The sequence below is a fragment of the Stegastes partitus genome, unplaced genomic scaffold (assembly GCF_000690725.1).
Source record: "Stegastes partitus isolate 25-593 unplaced genomic scaffold, Stegastes_partitus-1.0.2 Scaffold1518, whole genome shotgun sequence".
NCBI lineage: Eukaryota > Metazoa > Chordata > Actinopteri > Pomacentridae > Stegastes > Stegastes partitus.
The window spans coordinates 185,582-196,074 of NW_007579249.1; the positions used below are offsets into that span (position 1 = coordinate 185,582).

At 43.2% G+C, this 10,493-nt stretch overlaps 1 long non-coding RNA gene across 1 annotated transcript in view; it reads left to right on the forward strand.

Annotated features, from left to right (window-relative positions):
* The first annotated feature begins 4,195 nt into the window (after positions 1-4,195).
* Positions 4,196-10,493, forward strand: part of LOC103371048 (uncharacterized) — a 9,716-nt gene continuing 3,418 nt past the window's right edge. The window contains exons 1-2 of the long non-coding RNA XR_520920.1: positions 4,196-4,208; positions 8,149-8,151. This is a non-coding gene — a long non-coding RNA (uncharacterized LOC103371048). The remainder of the gene's footprint in view (positions 4,209-8,148; positions 8,152-10,493) is intronic.

The window sequence follows — 10,493 nt, forward strand, 5'->3', positions numbered from 1 at the left end:
GGGCAGCAGGAGCAGCATCTCTAACGCTACCCGCATGCAAGTATTTTTGCATTTGCACAGCTGAAACCTTTCCTTCACTTTGCTCTGAATAGTTGTTCCGTCTTGCCTCAGCCACTTTTCTTCTTCTTCTTCTTCTCTCCTTTATATTCACGTCTCACACTCGCACATCGCCGATTCACAGCACATTGTCTCCTATAATTATAACTGAATTATCATCACAATCAAAGGCTCCATTATCACTGTTGTGACTTTGGCCTCTTAATTCTCCCCCTCGCTGCCTCCCCCTCCTCTCGCAGCTATTATCAGGTGGAGGTGGAAGGAGAGGGAGCCAGAGTTGGAGAGATCTCCCCCCTCCGCCGTGTCCTTGCCTGACAGATTGCAGCGGTAATGAATGTATGTGATTCCTCGGCACTCGGCACTCCTGGCATTTTAATTGAATTTTTTATTTCTGCACTTCAGGAGGACTGAAGGGGGGGAGGCGGGATGACTCAGTGTGTGTGTCGGCGAGCGGGTGTGTGCGTTAAATACAGTGGATGTGAAACCTATAGAGCGGCGGCGACGGCTACGCACATGAAGCCGCGGCGGCTAATTGAATGCTACCGTGAACAGCTTCTCCAATCACGGGCAGCTCCTTTAGCTTCTCCTCTCCGTTTACATCCAGAGTTTCATTCGGCCTCTGGACGCTTTAAAAGCCTCTGTTTAAACTAATGACAGAAGCTGAGCATCGACGAATGAGCCGCAGGGTTACATTTACGCAAATAGCATTCGTCTGTTTTCCTTCAAAAATAATTTACTGACAAGCTGCTGTTTTCTGTCGTCGGGTTAACTGGTCGTCACAACACCTGACCGTAAAGTAATTTCATGTCACAGTCAAGAAGTAAAGAAACGGTCGAGAAGGAGCAGAGTTTATAAATTAGCAGCTCAGTGCAACACGAAACGCTAACAGTGATGCTAACATCGAGTGTTGTTTGTGTTTTAATGAGTCTGATTCTGTTGAACTGGTGGTTTGGAGTTACTGCAACAACAGGTTCTGTTTTTACATTGATGCATGAGTAAACAACAACACCTATTTACATTTTCTGACGCTACTAACATTATCTACAGTACTCCGTTAGCATGCTAGCATTGTCTCTGACACTCTATTGGCATGCCAACATTTGCTAACATCCTCTCTGATACTCTGCTGGCATGCTAACATTTTCTCTGACACTCTATTGGCATGCTAACATTTGTTCATATCCTCTCCGATACTCTGCTGGCATGCTTACATTCGCTAACATTTTCTCTGGTACGCTGTCAGCATGCTAACACTTTCCTTGACACTCTATTAGTAGCCTATGTTAGCATTTGCTAATATTTTCCGCGACACTGTTAGTATGGTAACGTTCTTTGACGTTGTCTGTGACATACTCTTGGCATACCAACATTCGCCTTCTTTGAAGCTTTCAACATTTTTGCTAACACTTTCTCTGTGACCCTGTTAATATGCTAACATTTGCTAATATTTTCTCTGACACTTACTGTATTTGCTAATGCTCTGTTAGCATGCTAGCACCTTCTCTGTGACTCTGTTTATATGCTAACATTTGATAATATTTTGTCTGACACATTTTTGATCATACTCTTAGCATGCTAGCATTTTTCTAACAGTCTGTTAACATGCTAATATTCACTAACATTTTTTCTGTCACTTTGTTGGCATGCTAACATTTGTTCGCATGCTAGCATTTGTGGACGTTTTCTCTGAATCTCTGTTAGCATGCTACCATTTTTTTTAAACTCTCACAACATTTGCTAATATTTCTCTGGGACTCTGCTAACATTTCTTGACTGTTTCTCTGACACTCTATTAGCATGCTAACATTTTCTTTTAAACTGTCAGAATTGTAATGTTTGCGAACATTTTGTCTTTTCCTCTGTAAGCGATTGGCTGTCGGTGAACCAGAACAGCAGCTGAACAGCTCACCAATGAGCTTCTTCTCACTAACCTGCCTCAAGCAAAGCAAACCTGCAGATTCTGATTATTCTTTGTAGCTTCATTGCTTCATAACTCAGATTTTATATTGCAACTCGGAGAAGACAGTTAATTAAATGAGTGAGTAAAACAAATAGTCCAGTGTCGGTAGCTGTGTTGACCTGTGGAAAGAGGAAACCTCCGTCTGTCCAGGTTTACGTCTCGCCATCGCTCATTCTGCTCCTCAGTTATTAGTATGAAAGGAAACAGGCAGTAAACATGCAGCAGCTCCGTCTCTAACTGGATTTCTGGATCGCCTATAAAAAAAAATAACCCCATGCATCTCCGCTGCAGTTACATCTTCCCAGGGCATGCCGGTGTGCATGTTCAACCTCACATGTGTTTGCAGTTGTGCATGTAGTGAGCAATAAAGAGCTGCGAGCCAAATAAAACATACAGATGAGCACAGATGCTGCAGAGGCTTCATAGCTGAGCACGGTGGGCTTTATTTACTGAGGCATGTGTTTGCAGAGACGGGAAGACGCAGACATAAAGCAACATGCAAACAGACGAGACGCCCTCCCCGCCTGCAGCACTCTGACAGCAAGTGTAGGAAAACACTTCTCCTCCTCGTCTGAACAACCTGTGAATCCGGGAGCTCGACAAGCCCGATCACGAACCTGCAGCATGCGTTTCCACAGCTTCCCCTGCAGAACGGTGAGCCGCCGAGCCGCCAGTCTCCCAGCGTTAATAAACAAAGACGTGAAAAATGAAAGGTGGGATTTGGCCTGCTGGTCCGAGCCTCACCTCTGGAGCAGCTGCCGTCTTATTGCTTTATTAACTTTTATGTTTTTCATAAACACTTGCATAAACAGCGTGAGCGAAGCTGCAATTAGACCTTCAGCTCATTAAAACGTATGAAGGCTCGACACCCCGCAGGGCAACACATTACTGTGCACGCTAGCATGCTGAGTTATTCGCAGGATTACTGCATTAGCATGCTAACTATCGCTAATTATCAAAGTAGAGCCCAGGCTCATGGGAACGTTGTCATTTTTGCTTGAACGATTAATTAATCAATGGTCTATCAGTAAAACATTAATCAGCAACTTTGCTGGTAATTGTTTGTCTTTTGTTAATTAACTAAACTTTTGTACTACGGCTCATTAACGTTAGCGCCCTCTAGGGGCCGCGTAAGGCGTCCCTCCCTTTAGCAATCTCCCAAAAAGCACATCTGTTTAACTGACAACTCTCGAGCTACCATGCGGATTTTATGTTTTGAAAATAGTCACCATCTTGGTTTAGCATGCTAGCATGCTAACACATAGCATTTTCTCTGACACTCTGTTTGCATACTGACATCTACTGACTTGTTTTCTGCCAGTTTGCTAGCATGCTGACTTTTTTTTTCTGATGTTAGCATGCTAACATTTTCTCTGACACCACTAAAAATTGCTAACATTTTTTCTGCCTGCCTGTGTGTTTGCATGGTAAGATTAGCTAGCATTGTATCAGATGCTGTTAGCATGCTAACATTCTCTCTGTAATTGCAAATATTTCTCTGACACTATGCTAACATTTGCTAATATTTTCATTGACAGTCTGTTAGCATGCTTATATTTACAAACATTTTTCTACCACTGTGTAAGTATGCTAATGTGTGCTAAGGCTCTCTGTAATAATTTGTCACCTGGTAGCACCTACTAACATTTTCTCAAATGCTGTTAGCATTGCTAGCATTTGCTCACGTCTTCTTTGACACTCTGTTAGCATGGTAACATTTGTTGTCATTGTCTCTGATGTTCTGTTAGCCTGCTAGCCAGGTGCAAAGTAAACAGGTAGCTAATGTAGTTATAGAACCACAAAGTGAGTGCCAAGAGGAGGTTGAGGTGGATGGATGGGTTACCAAAATACTTTTATTTCTTGTTTCAAACCCCAGATGGTCTAAAAATATTAAAACCATCTGTTTATTATCGGAACTATAAAGAAAAATTTGCCATAAAATTAACAAAGTACTTTTTCTAACCCTGATATTTCTGTAACTAAACGTCTAGCACATCACTGTCATGTCACAGAAGAGTTCATTTACTGCTGCCAGTATACCTGTATGGTTCATATTCATCCGCATGCTAACGCTAACAGTCTCCTGTGCAGCCTTGTAGATGGATGAGCTGTCACTGCCGAATGAAACAGTGCCCACGTAGCCACAGAGCACGATGAACAGATCCACGGCAGGCTTTTAAAATGATTCAGGGTGTCGGAGATGCAGTGGAGCGAAGTGAGGAAGGTGGAAAGTTGAAGACGCCCGGAGGAAAACTAAAAAGTGGAGGTGAAGGAACAACCGTCGCCGACTGCAGAGTTCAGGTGTGTGATGGAGGCGTCCTGCCTGCTGGGGGCTCCGAGGATCACAACTGCACCCCGTTGTCGAACATCAAGGTGAACTTTTCCCCGGAATACTAAAGCGAAGTGCATCTTCAAATGAGACCTGCAGGAAAACCTCATGACCTCAGGCTGCTGTGTGTTCACTCGACGGTGGTGTGTGTTTATCTGCAGGAGTGTTTTGTCGACTTCGGTTTATGACGAGTGCGTATTTCTCACGATGTAAGGATCAGCGAACGAAGGCCGATCGCTGTCCGACCTTCTCCTGAACTCTGCTGTGTGTCGACCTCCTGCTCTGAACTGCAGCTTTTTGTTCCGTACGTCTGAAGTAAATGCACCGTGCGTCTGAACACAAAAAAGAAATGCATTAGAGCGCACAACCTTGAAACTCTGCTCAGGTTAAAAAATGTTCCTTTTTATAGACAGTGTTATCATTAGTGGTATAGTCGTAGTTCGTAGATATTATTTAGTTTAGACTTTGACTTACAATCCTTGAGAAAGCTACTTAGCAGCCTTTGCGTGCTAGTGGCAACCATAGGAAAGCTTGTCGCTAGGAATGCTAATGGTAGCTTAGAAATACTTGTAATCTCAAGTGACTAATCCGTGGATGCCATCGGCTAGTATCCAAATTACAAGCGAATGCACATGACTAGCCTTAGAATGCTAGTTGCTAGCCTTTGGATGCTCGCTACTAGCTTTTAGATGTTAGTGGCTATTCTGGGGATGCTAGTCGATAGCTTTTGGATGTTAGACGGTTGCCTTTGATTGCTAGGTATAAGCGTAGGGATGCTAGTTAATATTCTTTGGATACTACTCACTAGTCTTGGGATGCTAATTGTTAGCCTTCGGTTACTGTTGACTAACTAGGGGATGCTAGTTGCTTGTCTGCTAATGCTAGTCTGGGTGATCTGTGACTGATAGTTATTAGCCTTTAAATGCTAGTATAATGCTTAGGGATGGTATTTGCTTGTATTTGGATGCTATTTGCTAGCCTTTGGTTACTAGTGTCTAGCTTTATGCTAGTCGCTAGTGTATGAATTTTCATCATCAAACTAGGAATGCTAGTGTGATTAATCTATGAATGCTAATTGGTAGCCTGCTAGCCTTTAGTTTATTGTGACTATTCTGGGGATGCTAGTCGCCTTTGACTGCCAGCGACAAGCAGAGACATGCTAGTTGCTTGTCTTTTGATGCTAGCTGCTAGCTTTTGGTTACGAGTGACTGACTTAGGGAGGTGCTAACTTAGGAATAGTAAGTTGAGTGAAACATTCGTGTAATGAAAAGCGCCCTGGGAACGCTAGCAACTAGCTAGTTGTTAGCCTCTGGATGCTAGAGTGATAGCAAAAAGCTCAGGCGGCCATTTTCTTTATTCATAAACAGGCTGAATAACTTTATAAAACTGAGGACAACAGTGTGATTGAAATACGGCTCCAGCCTGCTTACATATTACATCTTTGCGTGGGTCATTTTTGAAGATCTTGTGTCGAATAAGCAGGAATCTAGACCCGCAGGCGTACGTTATAAAAACAGGTTTCAATTTCAGCGGTTTTAAACATTTGTTTTAATGAGGCGTCAGGACACGTTTGCCCACACTGCATTGTGTGTGACCAGCCGGTTGGTTATTAAGGCGGGTTGTGAGTGTTTGTGGGGCTGTTTCGGGGCTCCCTGCTGTACAAACACATGCATCTGTTGGTGCACACGGTGACCACCGTGCACGGCTGTACGAGGCTCGCAGAAGACAGAAGCGGGCCTCTGCGGCGCTCTGTGCTCGGCTGTAACCATGGCAACGCGGGTTAAGGTGAATCTCATTGTTGCGGCGGTAATGATTTGAATAGCTCAGAGGGTCATGCCTGCGCTGTATCCATCGGGGAGTTTGGGACGTATTGATGTTTACACGCGGTAATAGATCTCAGATTGTTGTGCTGCAGCAGGGGAGCGCCGGGCTCAAGTGTTAAAGTGGGAATTTTAATGGAAAAGTTTGGCCCCTCCACTGTAAAACCAATCTGCTTTTCAGCGTGTGATGGATCTCTGTTTACAAAATGATGCCAGACGATTCGTAATGTAGGACATTTATTGGAAATAAAGTACTTTTGGTAAACAAATCAGTGTCGGAAAGCCAGCGGGGACGGAGCAGTGATACGGTGAATTAAAATGAGCAACGCTGGTGGACATGTCGAACCGGTTAAGGCCGCAAATGCTCGAGTTTATCAAGTCTGTGATATCATCAAGACGGCAGCTGTTTGGCTTCCGTCTCGCCAGATCTTACAGATTTTAAACTCACCTTGAGGCTAAGTTAAGTTTGGGTTGAGTTACCTTTAGTCCCGCATATCAGGCCCTGTGTCAATGCTGGAGGATGGTCTGATGAACTATAGGGGGAACAAAACCAAGATTCTCAGTCCTGCAGGTCATGGTTGTTCTCGTAGATTAATCATAGCAACTGGACTTGCGTGAGCACCTTGAAGACGTTTCATTCAAGAGGCTTCATCAGTTCTGACCAACTAGCTGGGAGCTCCAGATATCCTAAAGGAGCCATGAAGAGATCTCTAACCAGGAAGATGAAACCACATCCACACCGAGCCACAAAAGACCCGAACGAACCCCACTGTGTCAGGGGGAGCACTAATGACCCACATAACGAGGAGGAGGAGCAACAAACCCCCAACTGAAACCCAAACTCAGGTGTTACTGGCTCCTTAAGGATATCCCAGAAGCTCCCAACTAGTCAGTCAGAGCTGATGAAGCCTCCTGGATGAAACGTCTTCAAGGTGCTCAAGCAAGTCCAGTTGCTACGATTCATCTACGAGAACATTAATTCAACCAATCACAGATGTCTCAGGAGGAGCTAAGTTAGAATGCAGCAGCGGTGTCCCTGCAAAATCAGGCGAAGGGTTTCATGTTAGTGGAACATTTGTACGCAGGGAGGCGAAAACCGTCATTAAAAATCCAAAATTCAAGCAGGGACAATCCAAATTAAAACCAAAACATTTGTAGCGTGTGCGTCGTTGGTCGTTGTCGAGAAGGAGGTTTTGAAAACGGTGAGACACAGACAGCCGAAGTGATCATTTTACGATCATTTTTTATTCAACGTGAACATCAAAGTGACATAAAATATGAAGAGAATGCGTCCAAACTAGTCTCAGAAGAGAAGCTGTGCAGCGAGTAAACACTGACGTTTGAGCCTTTTGACAATGTGGGTAAACCAGAGAGACCAGAAAAAAGAAGAACTCATGTGATTTCACACTTGGAGACAGCAGAAACTCCTCTTTTCTATTAGATACGATTGTTAGTTTAGCTACACGCCGAACCAACAACGTCCACACATGTTGCTCACCAAATATCAAGGACGGAGCGCAGAAGAGGTATGCCGGTCCACGTCATGGTAACTGGCCAGTTAAACTCGGGAGCGTACGAGTCTTATCTATGTTCGGGGCAGGCCCAGCCCAAGAAGATATCTGGAACCTGGAGCCAAAAAACCTCTGGACATGAGATTCCTCTCTGTCCCTCTGAATCCAGCGCTGCAAAACTTTACCTGTGACCTAAAATAAATTCTACATCTGAGAACTGAAGATTTCTCCGGCTTGTTCTTGGGCTTCCAACTAAAGAATCGGGTCTAACAGTACGTTCGTTTTTTTCTAGACGGAGGGGGGAGGATATCCGGTTTGACAAAAACCCTGCTCGGTTGTGGACGAGGCCTAAAACAAATCTTCCTTTATGATTGTCGAGGCACATGGAGGAGGAACATTCACAGACTCTACTGCGGGTGGAGATAAATTAAAGAAAAACCCAGCTTGCGGTAAATCGCTCATCCTAGAGAGAAAGTACAGTCAATGGCAGATATGAATAATAGTAATAATCACAACAACAACAAGCGGCAGAATGAAGCGGCGTGAGAGGAAAGCAGCGGGCGTGTGCAGGTTGCAGCAGGCGGACTGATGCAACACTTGAACGCTGCTGACTTCACTTTGCTGCAGTTCTTCTTTTTCTCATTATATTTGTCTTTTCTTTCCTCTAAGCATCTCTTTATAGTCTCTTTCATGCTCGGTGAAAAGGAGCAAACAAGCTCGGCTGCCTTTCCCCCGAATACGTCAGGTGCAAACAAACAAACAACAAACAAACAAACAAGCTGCTGCTGCTGCTGCTGCTGCTGCTGCTGCTGAGCCCCTCGAGCTAACAACGTCATTTTGTTTGCTCTGAGCGCAAATAACGACGGAGGGCAATCAGAGGAAGACCTGGGCGAGGCGGGGGGAGCACAGGAGTGGGGAAGGGAGGCGGTGTGAATGGATGATGGACGCATCATTTCTCAGGCCCTCATCTTTTATTTAACCCGAGCTGCTGCTGAGAAGAAGAGAAGGAAAGAGGAGAGGAAGGGATGAAGGCAGCGGAGGAAGCAGGGATGGAGGGATGAGAGTCACACTGTACAGCCGTCACCGCAGCCTTTTGATCACATCCCGTTTTATTTTCACTCTTTCCTGCCGTTCGTTTGTGACGTTTTCCCTCCTGCAGGAATCGGGCGCTTGATTCTCACAGATAATTACTTCACAATACGTTTGAGGAAACGATGCGCGAGAGGTGAGGAAACATCTGGGCTGCAGATGCAGAAGGAGGCAGCGTCTGCACAGCGCGGCCATGTTTAATTGATGGCTGCTATATGCAAAGTGCTCGTGGAACATGTTACTGAGCAGAAGAGCAGCTCTCTGGATGTGTGGCCTCCACTCACTGCAGGGCTTCATGGAGAACTTAATACAAAAGGGTTTTGTTTGTTTTTTTGCAGATTTATGTTATGATTTAATTTAATTTACATTTTTTAAATAATTTAATTTATATTGCTATTAAAAACAATAACAGGATTTTTTATTTTCACTTTTGTCTTATATAGTTTATTTTTTGTTTTTACAATATTTTCACTTGAATTTTTAAAAATGTAGTTTGTTTGTTAATTTATTTTATTTGTCGATATTTTTAAACTTTTATTTAAGCCTATTTTACAAATCTCCCATTTTTACTTTATTTTTAAATTATTTATCTCCGTTTTTATTTGATTGTGTATTTATTTTATGCATTTACATTTTTCTTTGTTGGTTTTTTTTTATTGTCTCTCTAGTTATTTATTTTTAATTCCAATATATTTTTCTCTTATAATTTTCCTCTTGGTGTTTAGTTGCTTATTTATTTTTTTATTTTTTCATTTTTTTATTTTTTTATTTTTGCTTATTTGTATTTTTTTTGATTTTTTTGTTTAATTATGTTATATTTTTCTTTTATTTTCAAGTTCAATTTTCTTTTCTTTCTTTAAAAAAAATTGATATAACACACATAAAACAAATAAGTAATACATATATATATAAATCTTTTTATCTTTTTTTTGTTGTCGTTGTTTTTAAACTTTAGACAGGAAGCTACTGAAGTTTTGAAAGCGGCCTGTTGTTTTTCACCTGCATACGGTTCATTTCCACATTGGTCTCAGCCCAGAAAAGCCGGTGATTTATTCTTTCTATGTTTGCATTACTTGTTTGTCGTCTGTCCAACGCGGTGTAATGAAACAGGCTGAGTAAAACATTCAGATGCGGCTCCTATTTCATGCTCCGACAGCCGGAAGCATTCGTCTACGCCGAAAAACCAACATTTAAAAATGGACTTGGCACGGTTCGGCTCAACCGAAGGACGGGCGGTTTTGTGCTCAGTTGGGCTTCAGATTAGCGACACTGGCTTCCTCATCGCCAGAACACGGAGCTGGTTTCCTAAAATAGACACCTCACAATAAACGCTCTGCTCATTTACTTCCAAAGAGCCAGACAGTGTAATGAGGCAGGGTAAGCCGGCATTATTGAACTTCTTTGAACGGGGCCGGACTGCTTAACTGCAGAGAGAGAGTTCAACACTGTGCAAGGAAAAAAAATAAAATCCTACAAATGGGCAGGCAGACATTCCCGAGGGTGCCCGAGAAAGCTTGGTTTACTCTCCTAATGATCTTTTTGTTTAGTTGTGTTTGGAGTCTTTCAGCGCGCTCTGCTGCCGTGGAAAGACTGTAGAGCAGCAGAACCGCAGGATTTGATTCAAGCACGTGCTGAAAGCTGCACGCTGTGATTCAGAGTGCATGAAAACCAGTGAGCAGTGGTGAAAACCGTTAAATGTGCGAATAAACGGGCGAAATGGTGAATAA